Genomic DNA, 21,500 nt, shown 5'->3' with positions numbered 1-21,500 from the left:
CACCGGTTATCCTCGGTCCATCAGGGATATCGCAGGAAATAGAGTGGGTAGTTCACAGATGCTGGCCACAGTCCGTATCACGCCCTCTGGCGCTTCGTCAGGCCACGCGTGGCCTGACGAAGCGCCGGAGGGCGTGATGCGGACCGTGGCCAGCGTCTGAGAACCCCTCCACTGTATCTCCTGCGATATCCCTGATGGACCGAGGATAACCGGTGCCGGAGTCTTTGGTACGGCGACTGACTCCGGGTGAGTGCGCTCTGAATTCTTTGGATGTAGCAACTGTATATGTATACAGTATTGTATATATTTTTTCCAATTTACACAGACATGCATGAAAGCTACAAAAGACAAAAAAAACGACAACATATCTGCACAATAAGACACTGATTTATATGTGGAAATGCTGCAAAAGTAGTAATTTAAAAAAAAAATGTTTTTACTAATACTTACCCAGCTACTTCCAGCTGCAGTCCACCCCTTTCTAATGCATCCATTCACTGGCCTCAGCAGTCTGGTATTTTAAGGTGCTGATGCCAGTAATTGGCTGGAGCTGTGACCTGGGTATATGAAGGCATTTCAATGCTCTGCCAAGTAAAGCCTGGCATGAAGTAGTGGAACGGCAGCACTAGCATGGCATAGGTGAGCATAGATTCTTTAGTTTTTAATCACAATTTCAAAAAGTAGTCACATTTTTGATTAACTTGAAAAAGCCCTTTGAGTAAGAAGAGACGAAGAAGCTATAAATCATACCGACCAGACACTTACATGGAAACCCCCCTTTAACAGGAAACTGAATACTCTAGGAATCCTTCCAATTCAAAAAATATATATATATATAATTATATATATCACATATACCATAATGGCTCCAAATAATACATAGGACAGGTCTCTGGAAATCAATGTGTCTGTTCACATGAAGTGTATTTACAGATAATGGTGATGAACATCTCAAGATCCCCTTTAATTTTCTAACCCCCATTCATTTAATGCATTTTTTAAAGGGCTTTATACACAGTTTCATTTTCCATAAAAAGTATAAAGAAATATATTAAAGCATGTGTGCAGCCAGACTTTAGCTGAGAACCAAGACCTGTAATCCTTTTGTTCTTTGGAATGGTGGGGGGGGTCTAAGAAGATGGACCCCATAAGGATCAGTAAACTTTATGCCTGGTTCACATGATTTGTGCCTTGAGGCACGGACATGTCAGCAAAATATCAACACTGACTGCCGACATTTGCTTGAATTGGTTTCATTCAAATCAATGTAACAAGCCATCCGAGTAGATAAGTAAATTTGGCGAACTATCTCGGCAGCACCAATGTGGAACTGCCCAAACAGCAAAAGAAAAACAAAAAACACTATTATACAAAACTAGTTATGTTAACATATAGAAGAATCAAAAAGAAAAACTCTAGCTCATAGCAGCCAGAGCAAATACTAGTGGTTACTGAAGACAAATAAAGACCACTTTTTCTTTTACACAATTTTTGATTATCTCATTGGGCCTCATTTATCAAAACCGTATGAAATAAACACTGATGCATATTAGGGATCGACCGATATTGATTTTTTAGGACCGATACCAATAATCTGTGACCTTTCAGGCCGATAGCCGATAACTTATACCGATATTCCGGTATAAGTTATTGGCTAATCCCCAAAATCGTGAATATCGCCCAAACCGATAATCGGTCGATCCCTAATGCATATAGCAACCAATCACAGCTTTCATTATATGAAAGATACACTAATTTGTTGCTACGGGCAAAGACAGGTTTTTCTTTTAGATGGTTTTCAGAAATTTGCCCCAGTGTTTTTAAGGAAATAAAACACTGGAAGGGATTTATGGAGACCGGTGTATGAAAAATCCCACGTAGGACAGCTGCCCTGGATTAGGAGGCACACACCTTCTAGAAAGTCTGTGGCTTCTGTGGCTGCCCAAGTGGCAGGCTTTAAAGTTTGCCCTTGCCACTATAGTAAATGTGGCTAACCAGGTTGAACCGTCCCATCTGCAGCGAAGACCTAAAAAGTAAAATTTTCTTTACTGCAGCCAGATGTTACTATAGCTGAAAGTTCGGAAGAAAATACATAACGCAATTTTTGGTTTTACCAAACCATGTGTAGAGGAAGAGTGGTGCAGTTGCCCATTACAACCAACCAGATTGCTTCTCTCTTTTTTCAGAAGCGATCTGATTGGTTGCTATGGACACTTGCACCACTCTTGCTCTGCACACGTTTTAATAGATCTCCCCCTACAATGTTTTCTTTGTTGGGTTTCTTCTCACTTGGGGGGCATTTCTTGGGTCACTTGCACTTTTAAAAACACAGAATGCTGTATCTATGGTGTTTTTCTTTTCCCATGCCAAAAAAATAAATAAATAAATAAATAAATAAATAAAATAAAAAACGCATGTGCAAATGTGTGTTGTGTTTATTTTCACATTCATTGTGTAATATGATGAAAAGAGATTTATCAAAACCTGTGGAAAGGAAGTTGCCCATAGCAACCAATCTGATTGCTACTATTTTGCAGAGACATTGTTAAAAATGAAAGCAGCAATCTGATTGGTTGCTATGGGCAACTTTTCCTCTGGACAGGTTTTTTATAAATCTGGGGCCTTGAAAGGTTCAGTAAGGTTCACCTCGGAGCCATGCCCATTTTTAAAACGTTCCCATGAGCAGCAGCGTCACCCCCACCCAAAAGCAGGAGTCTTGTTCCCCCGGTGTTTAGATAGGTTAATCCTGTTTAGTGACTGTACAGTATCCTGCGCATATTTGATGCGCAAGATTTAAAGCTGCAGGTCTGAAGTTCTGTTCAGCCATTTCGTTTACATTAAACTCTGCAGCTTCAAATTCTGTGCATCAAATATGTGTGAATACACCCTTAGAAGTACAGTGGTCCCTCAAGTTACAATATTAATCGGTTCCAGGACAGCCATCGTATGTTGAAACCATAACTCTATGGAAACCTGGTAATTGGTTCTGAAGCCACCAAAATGTCATTCAAAAATAGGAAAAAGTGAGGATTAAAGAAAAAGTAGATAACTAATATAGATAAAGCAAATCCTTATATATAAAAGTAATAAAGAACTGCTGGGGGCTATAAATCACTGTCTATGTCAGTGTTTCCCAAGCAGGGAGCCTCCAGCTGTTGCAAAACTACAACTCCCAGCATGCCCGGACAGCCAAAGGCTGTCCGGGCATGCTGGGAGTTGTAGTTTTGCAACAGCTGGGGGTACCCTGCTTGCTAAAATGCTGGTCTATGCAGAGGACAGGAGCTTCTTTGGGGTCCTGTACAGTACACAAAGTGTCCCAAAAAAGTAACGGAGTCGCCCTCACCTGGTGTCCAAAGGAGCAGCTAACCCTGGGACAGGTAAAGTGTACAGAACATGTAATACCTCCCTGTACTGTAGGGGGCGCTACCAGACACCAGTCAGTGCATACACTTCAGTAATACAGGGGTTTTACCAGTGAATGCCCATTCTGATTGGTCAGTTCTTCCGGCCATTAACATGTTTCACAGATCTGGACTGTCTGTACATTGTATGTTGAGTCTGGTTTCAACTTACAACGGTCCAGAAAAGACCATTGTATGTTGAAACTATTGTATGTTGAGGCCATTGTGAGTTGAGGGATCACTGTAGTCTCCATATGTGCCAAATTTATCACGTTCCTTCATGCTGCTGTATCACAAATTTGCTGCATCTTAAGAGCATGTTGACCAACTTTTTACTAACTATTGGTTGGCCTACTTTATGTTAAACTATAATACAGTGCGTCGCATTTCAGACCCCAGAAAACTAAACAAGAACATGTTGCAAGGCCTTTTTTAGTGCAACTTGAGCCAGAACTCTAACACATTAGAAATCACAGATTTTCCTGTATTTCTCCCATGGTGTACGCTACATTCATTTCATAGATAAACACATTAACCCCTTAAGGACCAAGCGTTTTTCTGTTTTTTGCACTTTAGTTTTTTCCTGCTTACATTTTAAAAATCATAACTCTCAATTTTTCACCTAAAAATCCATATGATGGCTTATTTTTTGCGCCACCAATTCTACTTTGTAATGAAAGTCATTTTACCCAAAAATCTATGGCAAAACGGGGAAAGAAAAATCATTGTGTGACAAAATTGAAGAAAAAAAAAACATTTTGTAACTTTTGGAGGGGCTTCCGTTTCTAAGCAGTACTTTTTTCGGTAAAAATGACACCTTCTCTTTATTATGTAGGTCCATCATACGATTAAAATAATACTCTACTTATATAGGTTTTATTTTGTCGCACTTTTGGAAAAAAACATAACTACATGCAGGAAAATTAATACATTTAAAATTGCCCTCTTCTGACCCCTATAACTTATTTTTTCCGCGTACGAGGCGGTATGAGGGGTCATATTTTGCGCTGTGATCTGAAGTTTTAATCTGTACCCTATTTGTTTTGATAGATCTCTTAGATCGCCTTTTATTAATTTAGTGGTATAAAAAGTGACCAAACATACACTATTTTGGACTTTGGAATTATATTTTTATAGTTCGGACATTTACGCACGCGGTGATACCACATATGTTTATTTTTATTATGTTTATATATTTTTTATATGGAATTTAGGAAAAGGGGGCGATTTAAACTTTTAATAAGGAAGGGGTTAATGTGTGTGTTTTTAATTATTTTTTTTTACACTTTTAGTCACCTTAGGGGACTTTTAGGAGGAACCATTTGATTCCTCATACAGATCAATGTGGTTCCATAAAACCACATTGATCTGTGTACTCTGCGCTCGTTTTATAAAGCCTGGTCCTGCCAGGCTTTATCATTGAAATGAAAGATAGACAGCGCTCCGTAGTGTGATAACGTTGTTGCATATATTTGGCTTGAGGTAAAATAGCGCTTACCGCAACAGGTTACACTCAACCAAGTGCAACAATGGAAAATGGCATATAAGGTGGGCGTCCGCAGCTGCTCCACGTCCAAATGAATATAGCAAAACCAGGACCTCCAAAATGACGACAGGATAAAGAGCGCAGGACAACCAAGTAAAAGTGATTTGAGGTTTATTCACCCATGGGTGACTAAACCTCAGATCCCTTTTACTTGGTTGTCCTGCGCTCTTTATCCCGTCGTCATATTGGAGGTCCTGGTTTTGCTATAGGCTTTATCATTGTCAGAGCCGCAGCAGGACGAGAGGTAAGCCTTCCGGCTACCTCAGCAGTGGATCGCCCCCCCCCCCCCCCCCCCTGCGATCGCGCTATGGGGGGGGGGGGGGGGTGATCCACCCCATTGGACCACCAATGATGGGATTAAGGCACCTTTAGACGCCGCAGTCCGCTTTGACAGCGGCGATCTAATGGGTTAATAGCCGCCCTCGGCGATCGCCGCATGTCCGCTATTAACGCCGGCCCCCAGCTACAGGAATCAGCTGGATGCCAGTCGGCATCACGCAGGCTCGATTCGGGAGCCCGTGCCATACCCCCTTAACGGCACATGGATGAGTATACACGTCCATGGTCGTTAAGGGGTTAAGTACATGGGGTACAGCCTGAGCAAGTGTCCCCCATGGTGTCCAACTTGTAAACTTAATTTTGTGGAGTGACCCTATTTTAAGTCCTATAACCAAACAATGGTCTAGCATTTCCTAAACTGTATCACTTACATACAGGTTATTTTGTGCACCTTCCATCACTATCTGCCAGAAGTAGAAAAACACAAGCTGCTGACTCCCAGGTAATTATTCTTACATGTGATCTGTCCGCAGTGCCAGGAACGAATGCAATAAACATTGAGACACTTTTTATAGACTCTACAGCCCCCACCTTCCCCATTTCTCAATATTTCCATTGTATAAAGGAAGACTATAACCACAACCTGTATCATACAGTGCTCATCTTAGGCTGCTTTCACACTATACTTCTGCTTTGTTAAAAGATCCGCTATAAACTTCCGTTAGAAACGACAGTTAAATGGCAGTTACAAAATCCCATTCATGTCTATGGGATTTTTTGATTATCCATTATCACCCATTATAACCCTTTATGAATAACAGACGTTATTTGTGACTGAAGAAAAAACGTCACATGCACTTATTTTTCTTCCGTCAAAAATAACGGTGGAATAACGGCCGTTAAAATTTTAACATTGAAGTCTATGGGAAACAGATGAGTCTTTAATGTCATCTGTTTGCACCCGGGTTATAATATCTGTTATTACTTCTGAGCATGCTCAGAAGAGATGACATCAGCAGACTCCTGCAGTGCTGAGGGACTACTACTACTCCCATCATGGAACACTCCTTTCCATGATGGGAGTAGTAGATCCTCCAGCTGCGGGAGTCTGCCAGTGGCTGGGGAGGCTACATTAGTGTTTGTACTACTACCCCCATCATGGAACAGAGTATGTTCCATGTTGGGGGTAGTAGTACAGGTTGTAAGGGATTGATCGCACCGGGTCTCACTTCTGAGACCTGATGCGATCAGCAGTTATAAAGCAGGGGAGCAGGTGGCATGCTGGGCTCCCCTGCGATGTACATACTACTGTGTAAACTTTCATTTTGAAATCCCCCCGCCGGGAGCTCTGGATGAATAATGATTCATTGGCCCCAGTGTGTTTATATTAATTCATTGGCCCCAGTGTGTTTATAATAATTCATTGGCCCCAGTGTGCTTATCCTTATCCCCCCCAGTTTCCTTATTCTCCCTCCCGCTACCTGTTCCTCATGTACTTGGAGCAGGGCAGCAGCGGGACATGTCGGGAACCCGCGGTGGTGAATGAATGAAGCCGACATGTCCCGCATGTAGGCTTCATTCGTTCACTACACAGCCCGACATTTCCCAGGTGCTGCCCTGCTCCCAGCGCTATCAGTGCACCGCCGGGACATGTCTATTCTCTGCTGCTCATCTCCGTACCCGACGGAGATAAGCAGCAGAGAATAGACATGTCCCAGCGGTGCACTGATCGCGCTAGGAGCAAGGCAGCACCGGGGAAATGTCGGGCAGCAGCGGTGAACGAATGAAGCCTACATGTGGGACATGTCGGCTTCATTCATTCGCCGCCGACTGTTCCCAACATGTCCCACTGCTGCCCTGCTCCAATAACATGAGGAGCAGGCAGCGAGAGGGTAAATAAGGACACTGGGGGGGGGGGGGGGGATAAGGATAAGTACACTGGAGCCAATGAATTATTATAAATATGCATGGGGGGGGAGAATACATTTGGGGGTCAAATTAGTAGTTTAAAAACCCCACCAGGAGCCCTTAATGGCTCCTCGGTGCCAGGTATTCAGGGCTCCCAGCAGGGAATTTAAAAGTAAAAATACACCGTACATCGCAGGGGAGCAGAGCATACCACCCGCTCCCCTGTTTAATAACTTCTGATCGCATCAGGTCTCAGAAGTGAGACCCGGTGCAATCAATCCGTCAGCCCCTGTACTACAACCCCCATCATGAAACAGTGTTTCATAATGGGGGTAGTAGTACAAACACTCCCCAGCCACCGGTAGCCTCCCCAGCCGGGGAACTACTACTCCCATCATGGAAACTAGTCTGTTCCATGATGGGAGTAGTAGTAGTAGTCCCGGCTATGGGAGTCTGTAGGCAGGGGTGTCAAAACGACCATAAAATAATGGTACATGACGTTATTCAGCCGTTAGCACCCGTTATTTCATCCGTTTTTTTAATGATCCGTTAATACAGATAACGGATGTACAATAACGGGTGAATACACTGTAGTGTGAAAGCAGCCTTACATATAAAGCTGTGTTTAGTAGCAGATATATGTGAGGCATCTTTATGGTTGCACATTTGAATCCGTTGCATATAAGTAGAGCTCATTCCTCTAAACACCGGACAGATATACCATCGCAAATGCAAGAAATAAAAATGGCAGAATTTACACCAAAGAAAGAAAAACTAGCTTAGGGTAAATTCACATTGGGAAGATTTATCAAAACCCGTGCAGGGGAAGAGTGGCAATTGCCCATAGCAACCAATTAGATCACTTCTTTCAATTTTAAAAAGGTCTCTGAAAAATGAAAGAAGCGATCTGATTGGTTTTTATGGGCAACTGCACCACTCTTCCCCTACACATTATTTGATAAATCCCCCCCGCCCTAATTTATACCCTGTATGTTTGACAGACATCAGCAACTTGTCAAAAAGAAAGGCTGACTTTTATAGTTTAATGGAGCAAACAGCCAACTAGTGACACGTTTACCCCATTTTCTGAATGCATAAATGTATTATGCAGGACTGGAAAGCATGGTTGAAGGTTTTTGTGTGTGACTTTGTGCACCAAAAATGATGTCAAAATTGTTGATCTAACCGTAGACTAGCCTATAGATGCACCAGATAAAATAAACTAACCCACTAAGATAAATCTGGTACATTTAAAGGGATTCTCCGGTGCTTAAACATCTTATCCCCTATCCAAAGGATAGGAGATAAGATGCCTGATCGCGGGGGTCCCACCACTGGGGACCCCAGTGATCTTGCACGCGGCATCCCATTTGTTATCAGTCCCTGGTGCGTGTTCGCTCCGGGTCTGATTACCGATGACCACAGGGCCGGCGGCGTGTGATGTCACGCCCCCACCCCCGTGTGACATCACGCTCCGCCCCTCAATGCAAGCCTATGGGAGGGGCGTGACAGCTGTCACACCCCCTCCCGCAGGCTTGCATTGAGGGGCAGAGCGTGACGTCACACAGGGGCGGAGGCATGATGTCACACGCCACCGGCCCTGTAGTCGTCGGTAATCAGACCCGTAGCGAACAGGCTCCGGGGACTTATTACAAACCGGGTGCCGCGTGCAAGATCACGGGGGTCCCCAGCGACAGGACTCTCACGATCAGGCATCTTATCCCCTATCCTTTGGTTAGGGGATAAGATGTCTAAGCACTGGAGAACCCCTATAAAGACTGTCTAGAATAAGTCTACACTATCTATTAGACAGTATGGAAGAGATTTAGCAAAACCCCTGAAGAGAAAAAGTTGCCCATAGTAAACAGACTACTACTTTTACATCACAGACACTTTTAAAAAGTAATCTGATCTGGTCAGCTTTTCCCCTGCGCACGTCTTGATAAATCCGCCCTTATTAGTACATTTTGGCCATAGAGATAGTGTTATGAGACATGAAATAGATAAACATAATACCTGGCCTTGTCATGCCTGCTGTAGTCTTCGTCACTGCAACTTCCTCCTTCCGTGACGCCACTCTCCTGGTCGCCGCTATCTGGCCCAGTATTTATTATAATTTGGCCTAAATGATTTCCTATACCATAACATTCCATTCCTGAGAAGGTATCAAAGCTTAGATCAGCCTGAAGAGGTCCTCTCCCAGTCTGAAGGTTTGACCACTCAACAGGCGCAGAAACCATTTCCTCACTGGGCTCTAAAGGAAGCCACACATCGGATTCAAGAGACCTGGCAAAATTCATGGAGGAGGCCACAGAGTCATCTAAGTATCCAAAGAGGCTATTCAGTTCCTCATCAGTTTGACATTCCCCATCTGCTATTGAGGAGCCAACTCTTGGTTCAAAAACTGTAAGGAAGTCCTCTTCAAAGCTCTGGTCTATGTGTATTTTTGAACAGGCCCCTGATTCAAGTAGAATTTCAGGGCTGAACTCAAATTCATCTACGATAAATTGGTCCGGTTCTTGCCCTGGCATTTCATGATCATTCTCTAGCGTAGGCGGAGGCTCAAATTCCTCTTTAACTTCTGAAAACTCAACTGTGGAGTCTACTGTAGTCGAGAATCCAAGCCCCATTTCAGCATTACAGCACTGATTTTCTAGAACATTTGTGCCTGACTGCATTTTGGCATCTGAATGGTTAAATGCGTTTGGGAAACCTAGGCTCTTCTTTAAATTCCACAACAAAAATGGATAACAGAATGCCCAGGCCACAGATTGCCAGACTGTCCAGAACCAAATAACGATCCCCCAGAGAAAGGCTAAGGGGCCAAACTGCAAAATACGACCAGCATCTGGTCCAGTGGCAGCCCAATCCGCTGGATCAGAACTATACAGAGATCCCTTTTTCCTTCCACACAGACAACCAAACCACTTTATCTCACTCCTCTGCCCGGGCCAGACGACATCTTGAACAGGGAAAGGCAAATGAGTTAAAAAGCAGCGGACAAATGTATTCATCAACTGATACATGCTGCCTGCAGCCCTATCTAATATAACCCCACAGTCACAGCCTGCTTATACCAAAGGGCTCTGCCCTCTACTAGCCCTGCTTTATATAACGTTGGCTCTTTAACCCTTTGTTTGCTTTCTGACATCAATCCTACAACTAGACAAGTGGTGTGAGTTGTTCAATCACAGGTGAACTTCTCAGCCATTCATTATTCCACCTGCACAACCCCATGTCCTGCTGCCCATAAGACCAAAGTCCGCACCCCGGGGTAATGTTCCTGCATCCTAAGGTAAGGGGGTTTCTAACTACAGGTAAGCCGGGTGCACGCAGCGCAACTGCTGTGCATGTTCATAGTACAAAAGGATTGTATTTTTTTTTTTTTTGCATAGCAAATACAGTGATCCCTCAACTTACAATAGTTTCAACATACAATGTTTTTTTCTGGACCATTGTTAACTTGAAACCGGACTCAACATACAATGTACGGACAGTCCAGATCTGTGAAACGTGTCCCAACTGGAGCAACTGGCCAATCAGAATGAACATTTTACTGGTAAATCACCTGTGTTATTGAAGTCCAATGCACTGACTGGTGTCTGGTAGCGCCCCCTATAGTACAGGGAGGCACTACAAGTTCTGTACTCTTGACCTGTGCCAGGGTTAGCTGCTCCTTTGGACACCAAGTAAGGGCGGCTCCATTTAGGACACTGGGGGAGATTTATCAAAACCTGTCCAGAGGAAAAGTTGCTGAGTTGCCCATAGCAACCAATCAGATAGCTTCTTTCATTTTTCAAAGGCCTTGTTAAAAATGAAAGACGCAATCTGATTGGTTGCTATGGGCAACTGCACCACTCTTCCTCTACACTGGTTTTGATGAATCTCCCCCACTGTGTGTACTGTACAGGACCCTGAAGAAGCTCCTGTCCTCTACATAAACCATTGTTTCCCAATCAGGGTGCCTCCAGCTGTTGCAAAACTACAACTCCCAGCATGCACGGACAGCCGTTGGCTGTCCGGGCATGCTGGGAGTTGTAGTTTTGCAACAGCTGGAGGCACCCTGGTTGGGAAACACTGACCTAGACAGTGATTTACAGCTCCCAGCAGTTCTTTCTTACTTTTATACGCTTTCTCTCTATTAGTTATCTACTTATTTTTCTTTAATCCTCACTTTTTCCTATTTTTGGATGACATTTTGTGGTTTCAGAACCAATTACCAGTTATGGTTTCAACATACAATGGTTTCAACTAGAGATGAGCGAACTTACAGTAAATTCAATTCGTCACAAACTTCTCGGCTCGGAAGTTGATGACTTTCCCTGCATAAATTAGTTCAGCTTTCCGGTGCTCCCGTGGGCTGGAAAAGATGGATACAGTCCTAGGAGACTCTTTGCTAGGACTGTATACACCTTTTCCAGCACACCGGAGCACCGGAAAGCTGAACTAATTTATGCAGGAAAAGTCAGCAACCGCCGAGCCGAGAAGTTCTTGACGAATCGAATTTACTGTAAGTTCGCTCATCTCTAGTTTTAAGATACAATGGTCGTCCTGGAACCAATTAATATTGTAACTTGAGGGACCACTGTAACGGGGAAATGTACAGGGGAGGATCAAGTGTTTTTCTTCTGCTGTCCTTCAATGCAGCAACCAAATCTTCTATGTTTGTCAACAGCATTTAAAAAAAAAAACAAAAAAAAAAAAAACCCCTGTTCACATGCTAAAGCTAAGACATTACTTTGCAACTTTCATAGAGCTACCATTTTATTTAAACTATTGCGTGATAGCTGCAGTCCATACTAATGTATAGCTACAGCTTTTGCGCAATGGTTGAAGTCTTGCATTGCCCAGACCTTTTACCTGTTCTTCTTCTCTATTTAGTCAGAACACCCTGGAGGTCAAGGCTGACTGTGATGCCGCTACCACCTTCAATGTTGGGTTCACATATAATGGCTGCAATGCAGATGAAACCACATAGACATGCAAGACTGCGCAGTCTTCACACTGATTACATTAATCACATTAATCTTTGTATGTACACTGGTTTTCAGTTCTATTATGTTGTGCTCATTTTTGCGCAGTGTTTTTTCTTTCCGCCTTTTCTGTGCACATTTTTTGATATAGCATTTATTTTCTATATTTTGGTGGTTGGCGGATACTTTTCTGCAGTGGATAGAGAGTTATCATGTGTGCTTTTTCATAATTTGCGCACTGATTTTGCGTAGGGCAGCATTTTGCGCAACCCTTCACCATCAATGAGGACACGCAGAAATGTGTTGGATGATCGATTACTTTGAGGTACCGTGTGGGGTTTTCTAAGTTTGTGCAAAATTTATAGTCTACGCACCTATGATAAATTTTGGGGTTTTTTTTGTTGGCGTTTTGCCCAAAAAACGCCAAAACGGCCCCCATGGCGTTTTTTCGTTGAAAAAAAAATGCTGCGGCTAGATGTTAGCTGTAAATCAATGAAAAAACGCAAAATTCTTTTTCCACTTTGCGTTTTTCAGTTTGCCTTTCTTTTTTTTATCCTTTAGCAGTTTTTTTTTACTATTTTTTTTTTTTTTTGGGCGGTTTTCAGCTCCTTGGCAGTTTTGCAAAGTCGCAGCATGTTGAGTCTATGGCTTTTTTTCCCCTGAAATTTTTGTGTTTTTCACTTTTTTTCTTAATTTTTTTTACATTTTTTAGGTAGTACTAGTACTCCCAGCATGGAACACACTGATGGGAGTAGTAGTACCTGTACTAATTGACAAATCGCCCCAGGTCTGTTGCGATGTTTCTGTATAATGTATAGATGCGGCCGGCTGCTCTATGGTCCCCTGCACTGCCGTATATACACCTATTCATATTTTCCACAGAGAGCTATGATTGGCCAGATGGTTCCAGCCAATCACAACTCTGTGGGAAATATGAATAGGTGTGTATATACGGCAGTGCAGGGGACCATAGAAGAGCGGCTGGCTGCATCTACAGGTACTGCAGGTGCTATTGCCCCCAACATGGAGCAACTTTGCTCCATGCTGGGACCTGTAGTACCTGCATTAATAGACAGATTTCAACAGATGTTAGAAGTTACACTCGCTGCAATCTGTCTATTAATGTAGGTATTACAGCTCCCAGCATGGAGCAGAGTGTGCTTCATGTTAGGAGTAGTAGTACCTGCAGGTAAGGACAGATCACAGCGGGTGTCACTCCTGACACCCGATGCGATCGTCCATAATATAGCAGAGATGCGGAGCGGCTCTATACAGCGCTCGCATCTTTGCACTATACTCCGGCCAGTGATGTGAATATTTCCCTCTGAGAGCGGTGATTGGCTGCAACCATCCGGCCAATCACCACTCTGGGTGGAAAATATGAATGGGTGATGTTCTATTCACATCACTGGCCGGAGTACAGAGCAGAGATGCGAGCGCTGTATAGAGCCGCCCGCATCTCTGCTATATTATGGACAATCGCATCGGGTGTCAGGATTGACACCTGAGGCGATCTGTCTATTAGTACAGGTACTACTACTCCAGTCTGTTCCATGCTGGGAGTAGTAGTACTACCTAAAACATTTAGAAATAAAAAAGTGAAACACACACACACTTTACTAAAAATTAATAAAAATTTTGTAATAAAAAAAACATTTTGTTAAATACATTTTTTCCCATCCCTACTGCATTTTTTTTTTTTTTTTGGTACCCAACAAAAAACGCCAAAGGGACCAAAAATGCAATTTCCACTCAAATGCAAATGCAGGGAAAACAACCAAGTGGAAACTTAGCTTTAGTATGACCAACCTGCAAATTTAACTTGGGCCAAAGAAGGATTCCAGACATTGGCCCTGATTTGACAGTGGAGTGTAGTTTTCTTTGTGGGTTTTGATTTTTTACAAATGCCTCGCCCCTTTTTCAGGTTTTCTGAGTAAAATGGAGAGGTGGTTGGGTTTTTAATTTTTTTGGCGCAAATTCTGGTGCAGACACAGCTTGTGGTGCACGACCCACCAAAACAGGTCAGGTTTACAATAGTAAATCGGTGCCATTGTTCAACAGCACTGCTCATCTCTGGAGAAAACATGGTTGGCTAGACCGTATTTATGAACAACTATGCTTGTATTAGATACTTATATATTATATTTACTATACAATGTACATATCAGGACCTTTAAATTGAGTAAGAAATCTTTAATCCAGGATGTTTTTTTTGATGCAGGCACTGTGTATGCCCCATTAGCTTAGAAAGTGCGACTTTTGCCACAAAGGAAGGGGTCTGCTCTGCACCCATTGCCCTGTATGTATCAGATGTATGATGCCATAACTTAGAGACCTGTACTAAAGATAGATTTGGATACTGAGTGACCCTACTAACATGACAAGAAGAAATCCCCAATCCTTTCCATAAAAAGCAGCCTGTCATTCTGGTCTTTTACATGGCGCCATGTCTGTGCACATTATATTACCTGTACAGGATAAAATGCATTCCTTATTACCTGCGCTATACTTTCTCATGAAATGTAAATCTATAGAAAGTTACCGTATGTAACAATGTCTACTTAGGCACATTACTTGGCTATATGGTGTAAGAAGAGGCTTCTGAACATGTCCTCTTCCAACATGACACTGGAAATAACAGCATAACCCGCTGTACCAACGGGCTGAGTGGCACCAATACCTTCATTTAATTAGACCGCTTTACTCAACCCATTATGTCAATACGACTTTGCGTTTCTGCGCCAGACGATTCTGCCAGAGATTATGATCAGCGTGCAGAAGAGACACTAATCTGATCAGTTCCCTAGCAACAGATTCCACTTCATCTGCAGTGTTGTTTCTAGTCCCCAGCATCATCCCTAGAGATATTTCATTTGCTAAATCATAGGTGCCTATTTATTGCAGGACGCCAGTGGTAAGACTAGCCAAAACAAAGCTACTGGGAGAGGTGCCACAGTATGGCTAGGCTGCCTTCTCTTCACTACATGTCTTCTTTCAGTAACACCGTGGTTGACTGCCAGAGTATACACCAATATTTCCTCACCCCCATAAGAATCCATGACCATGTGTAGGTAATATTGTCTTCTGTTACCTTTTATACGTACATCTGGCTGTGGCTCAATAACTGCGTCGCACCTGCATGTGTGCATCCTGAAAAGCCTACATAAAGAGTTACTCCCATACATCCAGCTTTGCGGACAGTACAAAGACACCAGATAAGTATGGCAAAAATGATCTCCTATCAGGCCTGCTTTGTGTCTGGTATGACCCTATGGATTTCCAAGTGGTGCAGATTATGTTTTTAATGATTTGTGCCTAGCTCGGGGAAAAAGTGCTGGACAAGCACAACTGATGTATGTGAATGCATCCTCCGCTATTCAATTAGCTTTCCTAACCATTAAAAGTCTAATTTCTAGGATCTGCTAACATGTTGTTTTTGGTGGAGGACCAACCGCTTGACCCTAAAAGTAAAGGCTACTTGCCATGCAGGTGGACTGTAACACAGCTTTATTAAAGGGGTACTCTGCTGTAAACATCTTATTCCCTATCCAAAAGGGAATAAAAGTCTGCCTTCTGGGGCCCCCTGCGATCTCCGCTGTGGCCCCTATCATTCAGTGGACAGAGCGAACTCCGCACCGTGCACAATAACTGGTGATGCCAGCTGCCACGTCCCCTCCATTCACATCTATGGGAGGATGCGTGACGGCTATGTATTAGTCATCTTGCCCCCTCCCATAGACATGAATGGAGGGGGTGTGGTGTGATGACACGAATAATGAAGCTGCAAGCTTCCGTGTTCCGGACACCGTAGCTGCAGAACCATAGATGGCAGGGGTCCCCGGTGGCTGGACCCCTGCAATCTAACATCTTATCCCCTATCCATGATGTCCCGATCAGCTTACTGGATGACAGGAGGGTCCTCACATGCCTCTTAGGCTAGTTTCACACTACAGAATCTCTGGACAGAAAGTTTCCGCCCGGAGATTCCAAGTGCGGCCAGCACTGACTGAATCTGTCGGCGCTAGGACCGTGCGGACACTGCAGTTTCCAATAGACTGCAATGTGTTCTGCAAGCATTTCCGCATCATGAACGAGCAACGCCATTCTTCAGGCAGAAATTTCCAAACGGATTTTCCATACACGAATTCCGAAGTGTGAATTTTTGAACGGAAGCCCATTCACTACACTATACATTTTAGCAAGCGGAATTTCTGCCTGCCATTTTTAAAGCGGAATTGCAGGCGGAAATTCCGTAGTGTGAACCTAGTCTTAGTCGTCCGATCAGCGATCTACTGCTCCATGCCTGCTCAGGCTGGAGCAGCAGAGCGCCGATAATACTGATCAATGCTATGTTATGGCATAGCATTGATCAGTGCATGCAATCAAAAGATTGCATGGTATAGCCCCCTGTGGGGGCAAAAAAAAAAAAAGGAAAAAGTGTTTAAAAAAAAAAATAAAGAGAATGAATGTGAAGAAGCCCCCCTAATAAGTTTGATCACCCCCCTTTTCCTATTTTTTTTTATAAAATAATGTAAAAAAAAATTAATAAATCATATGTGGTATCGCCATGTGCGTAAATGTCCAAACTATTAAAATATAAGGTAAGCTAAACCGCACGGTCAATGGCGTACACGTAAAAAAATACCATAGTCCAAAATTTAGCATTTTTGGTCACTTCATATACCATTAAAAAAAGGTTCAAAAAGTCCCATCAAAACAAAAATGGTACCTATAAAAACTACAGACCACGGCGCAAAATGTGCGGAAAAATAAAAGTTATAGGGGTCAGAAGATGACCATTTTAAACATACAAATTTTGGTGCATGTAGTTATAATTTTTTTAAAGTTGTTAAATAAATAAAACCTATATAAATTGGGTATCTTTGTAACCATATGGACCTACAGAATAAAGATAATTTTTACTGAAAAATGCACTGCGTAGAAACGGAAGCCTTAAAAAGTTGCAAAATGAAGTTTTTTTTTCTTCATTCCACCCCACAAATGTTTTTTTTTGTTTTGCCGGAGATTGTTATAAAATAAGTAATGTCATTACAAAGTACAATTGATGACGCAAAAAAACAAACCCTTATATGGATCTGTAGGTGCAAAATTGAACGCGTTATGATTTTTAGAAGGAGAGGAGGAAAAAAAACGAAAGTACAAAAATTGTTTTGAGTCCTTAAGGTGAAAATGAGTCCATAAAGGGGTACTCCAGCGCTTAGACATCTTATCACCTATCCAAAGAATAGGGGATAAGATGCCTGATCGCGGGGGTCCTGCCGCTGGGGACCCCCGTGGTCTTGCACGCCACACCCCGTTTATAATCAGTCCCCGGAGCATGTTCGCTCTGGGTCTGATTACTGTCGATCACGGGGCCGGAGCGTTGTGATGTCAAGGCTCTGCCCCGTGTGACGTCACCGCCCCCCTCAATGCAAGCCTAAAAGGGGTACTCCGATAGAAATTTTTTTTCAAATCAACTGGTGCCAGAAAGTTATACAGATTTGTAAACTACTTGCCTACTGATGAAGGGGTCAATTTGAGCACCCTGAAACGCGTCTAGGCCGTTTCATCTGAACAGAGCAATATACAAGCACTACCTTAATTACCAACAACATCTGAACTTTAGCCGGCACGGAAGTTCGCAACCCAAACCACCTGCTGCACTAACTACTGATCTCGCTCACTGAGCCTACCACAAGTCTGCTGCTTCTAGTGTGAGTCCATTACTGAGATCGGTGTTTGCTGACACCACGGACCGCTTACGAGGGAGCTCCTTGCCGGAACCCTCCAACTGCCAAGGCATTCACGCCGAGAACATCGCAGAGAATACAGCACTTGTTTCCATTGGCCCGCCGCAGTGCGGAACCAGCAGCCAGGGTGAGACTGTTCCATTCATTCTATACAAACTGTGAGCGAATCCATCTAATGCCACTCTAACAATTGTGCCATCATTTGAAACATCTACTATTTTTTTGCCGGACTAACAGTCCAATTCGGAGCAATATCCATGGACTATTCTAGAATTCTTTAGGTAGTTGCTTCAACATCTATCTGTCATTAGGGCCCAGTGACAGTTTAATATTACCAATGCTCTGATCTTTTTTAACTACAATTTTATATTGATATTTCTGTTTTTTATTAAAAATTTGCATTTTTTCAGAAACCATCTGTCTCATTTTTTATTCATTGTGTACCCAATAGGGTGATATTCTTGAGGTGTGGTTAAATTTGCATGCTAGATTTGTAAATTACTTTTAAAATTCTTTTAAAAATGTACTATTTAAAAATCTTAATCCTTCCAATACTTATCAGCTGCTGTATGCTCCAGAGGACGTTGTGCAGTTCTTTCCAGTCTGACCACAGTGCCCTCTGCTGCCACCTCTGCCTGTGTCAGGAACTGTCCAGAACATGAGCAAATTCCCATAGCAAACCTCTACTGCTTCTGTTCCTGACACGGACAGAGGTGTCAGTAGAGAGCACTGTGGTCAGACTGGAAAGAACTACACAATTTTCTCTGGAGCATACAGCAGCTGATAAGCACTTGAAGGATTAATATTTTTAAATAGATATAATTAACAAATCTATACAACTTTCTGGCACCAGTCGAAACGGCTCATTTTAGTCTTGAGGACGTAGCCCTTTTATTTTGCATTTTTTTCCCTCCTTTTTATAACTTTTTGTATTTTTCCATCTTCAGCTCATATGAGGGCTTGTTTCTTGTGCAACTTTCGTACTTTGTAATGAAATCACAAATTTTACCATAAAATGTATGGCAAAACAAAAATATTTTATTTCTGTGGGGAAATTGAAAAGAGATCACCATTTTGCTAAACTTTTTTTTAACCTATACGCCGTTTACCATACAGCATCATTAACATTATATTTCGATTTGACATTTACGCATGCATCAAAACCAAATTATGTTTATTAATTATTATGGGGAAAAGGGGTGATTCAAATTTTTGTTCTTCTAGAAGACCCAGTGAGAGCAGCCAGAGGCCGGTAAGGGGACCTCTGTCCACCATCCTGGGTCATCTGATCCCTGTAGTCGTGCCGCAGGTGATCAGATGAACCATCAGAGCTGCCGCATTGCGGCTGATGTCCGTTGTTATTGGCGGGTCGCCGGTCCTGGTGCATTAAAGGGGTACTCCACTGAAAACATCTTATCCCCTTTCCCTAGATGATGTTAGTTCGTGGGGATCCCACCACTGGGGACTCCCGCGATCTCCGCTGCAGCACCTGTCATTCGGAGGGGGCATGGCGTGACCTCACGAACGTGGAAGCTCCAAGGTTCCGGACACTGCTGCTGCCGCCCGGAGATTGCGGGGGTCCCAATGGGCGGAACCCCCGTGATCTAACATCTAATCCCCTATCCCTTGGATAGGGGATAAGATGTTTCCAGTGGAGTACCCCTTTTAGTGTCAGGGCAGCAGGACATACATTTACATCCAATGTCGTTAACTGATTCATGGACACTGGACCTTTACTTTTTTTTAAAGTATGGAAATCAAATCTGACACCTTCTTAGAACAGTTTTATTCAAGACCAGGTTTTGTTTTGATTCTGCTGACGATGCTCTAGGATGGACCGGTCACACCAACATGTGACTGCATAATACTGATCTTAAAGGGATTATCCAGGCATACTTTTCTGCCTGGTCTGGTATCTGTGGGGGGTATACAACAGCAGGCTGGGCAGACAGGTTGCTCAGACCAGAATCCTGCATGGGAACCTGTTATAATGAATGGGACCCGCACATGATACTTGCCGGACATCAGACTGTTTCGTGGCAATCTGACCGCTTCCCTGTGCAACTGCATCTCTTCATGCCCAATGTCAGATTAAACAAGACCCTGTCTGGTCAATCCCTTTAATAATTAAGGGCTGGAGGCACAGGAGGGTCACTGTAAATTCAGATGAGCATAGATAAGGGGGTTATGACGGTCATCTCCAGTGGAGGTGGTAGCTTTGGCCACTATAGCTTGTGGTAGCCCTTACTAGGGATATGTTTGATATATATTGCACTTGCTTTCCTCAAATTAGAAACCTGTTTCCATTTAGTAGTCATTACCCTTCATGCTGGAGGATTATGCGACTCACTAATTTAATGTTCTTGTGGTGTGGTCTCTGTCAGAGCTGGCGACGTGATGGCATATCTCCAACTCTTTAAGAAATCTGCCACTGGAAGAGAGCAGCAAAACTCAGCAAATGCCAAGATAAAAATACAAAAAGCACAGCCACATTTGTAGAATGCCTATATTCGGCACAGCAGAAGATATTGCATGCATCTTACCACAAATCAGATCTTCTATATTTAGTTTAGATATTCACATCAGTACTTAATATACAAACTGTGCATTTGTTATAATGTAATTTGTATTGGTTTTTGTAATGAGGCTACATTAGGATACAAATGTAAAGAGTCTAGTGGAAGAATGTCATTTGTTTTCCAGAGCAGGCATACAGGATGGCATTCCCTAAGGCAGTGGTCTTCAACCTGCGGACCTCCAGATGTTGAAAAACTACAACTCCCAGCATGGACGGACAGCCCGTTGGCTGTCCGTCCATGCTGGGAGTTGTAGTTTTGCAACATCTGGAGGTCTGCAGGTTGAACACCACTGCCCTAAGGGTTTATTAGAAAGACCTTCCCACCAGATACATGGTGGATACTGTTTGAAATGTTTTGTTAAAGACATCCGGGCATCTATACCACCGAGAAAACAAAAAAAGTTGTTCTCTTGCCAGTCCTCTCTCATTTGTTAATGTAGGCTTTCAAGAGGATGAATCATAACAGAAAAAGCACATGAGAGAATGGAACGCGTTGTACAAGGATTTACTCCAAGGGTTTAAAGGGAATTTGTGTAACCAGAGCTCAAGCGTCAAAGAGTCATTGCCGAGCCAAAGCATGCATGCCTGCTTCCCTCCCCCACCCTAACATGCAAGATTGATGTATAGTGCATTTTTTGTTCTTTTGCTGGATAAATTGAAAAACAAAGGGATAAGGAATATGGGGGAGATTTATCAAAACCTGTGCAAAGGAAAAGTTGCCCAGTTTCCCATAGCAACAATCAGCTCGCTTCTTTCATTTTTAACAAGGCCCCTGCAAAATGAAAGCAGCGATCTGATTGGTTGCTATGGGCAACTTGTCCTTTGCACAGGTTTTGATAAATCTCCCCCTCTGTTCTTTTATAATAATACTATGTTAATAACTAAATAAAATTTTGACCTTCATGAAAGACATGTGAGAATCTTTGTAAGTTCTCCCACAAATGATCCCCCTGGAGAGCCAGGGACCACCTTAATAATGAATATACCAAAACCCAGGGTGGTTGGCCCAATGCACAAGATCCCTTATAAAGAAACTCCCTAAAATATAACTTTTATTATCACAGT

At 42.9% G+C, this 21,500-nt stretch overlaps 1 protein-coding gene across 3 annotated transcripts in view; it reads right to left on the bottom strand.

Annotated features, from left to right (window-relative positions):
- The window catches only part of LARP6 (La ribonucleoprotein 6, translational regulator), a 110,113-nt gene that overhangs the window by 12,954 nt on the left and 75,659 nt on the right, over positions 1-21,500 (bottom strand). The window contains exon 1 of one of the 3 annotated variants that reach the window (XM_056572481.1): positions 5,870-5,935. The exons of the other annotated variants lie outside the window; for them this stretch is intronic. The gene's annotated coding sequence lies outside the window, so the exon portion shown is untranslated. Of the gene's footprint in view, positions 1-5,869; positions 5,936-21,500 lie in introns of those variants that run through there. 3 annotated transcript variants of the gene reach the window in all.

Source organism: Hyla sarda, chromosome 4 (assembly GCF_029499605.1).
Source record: "Hyla sarda isolate aHylSar1 chromosome 4, aHylSar1.hap1, whole genome shotgun sequence".
Lineage (NCBI taxonomy): Eukaryota > Metazoa > Chordata > Amphibia > Anura > Hylidae > Hyla > Hyla sarda.
This window is presented reverse-complemented; position numbering and strand designations above follow the sequence as displayed.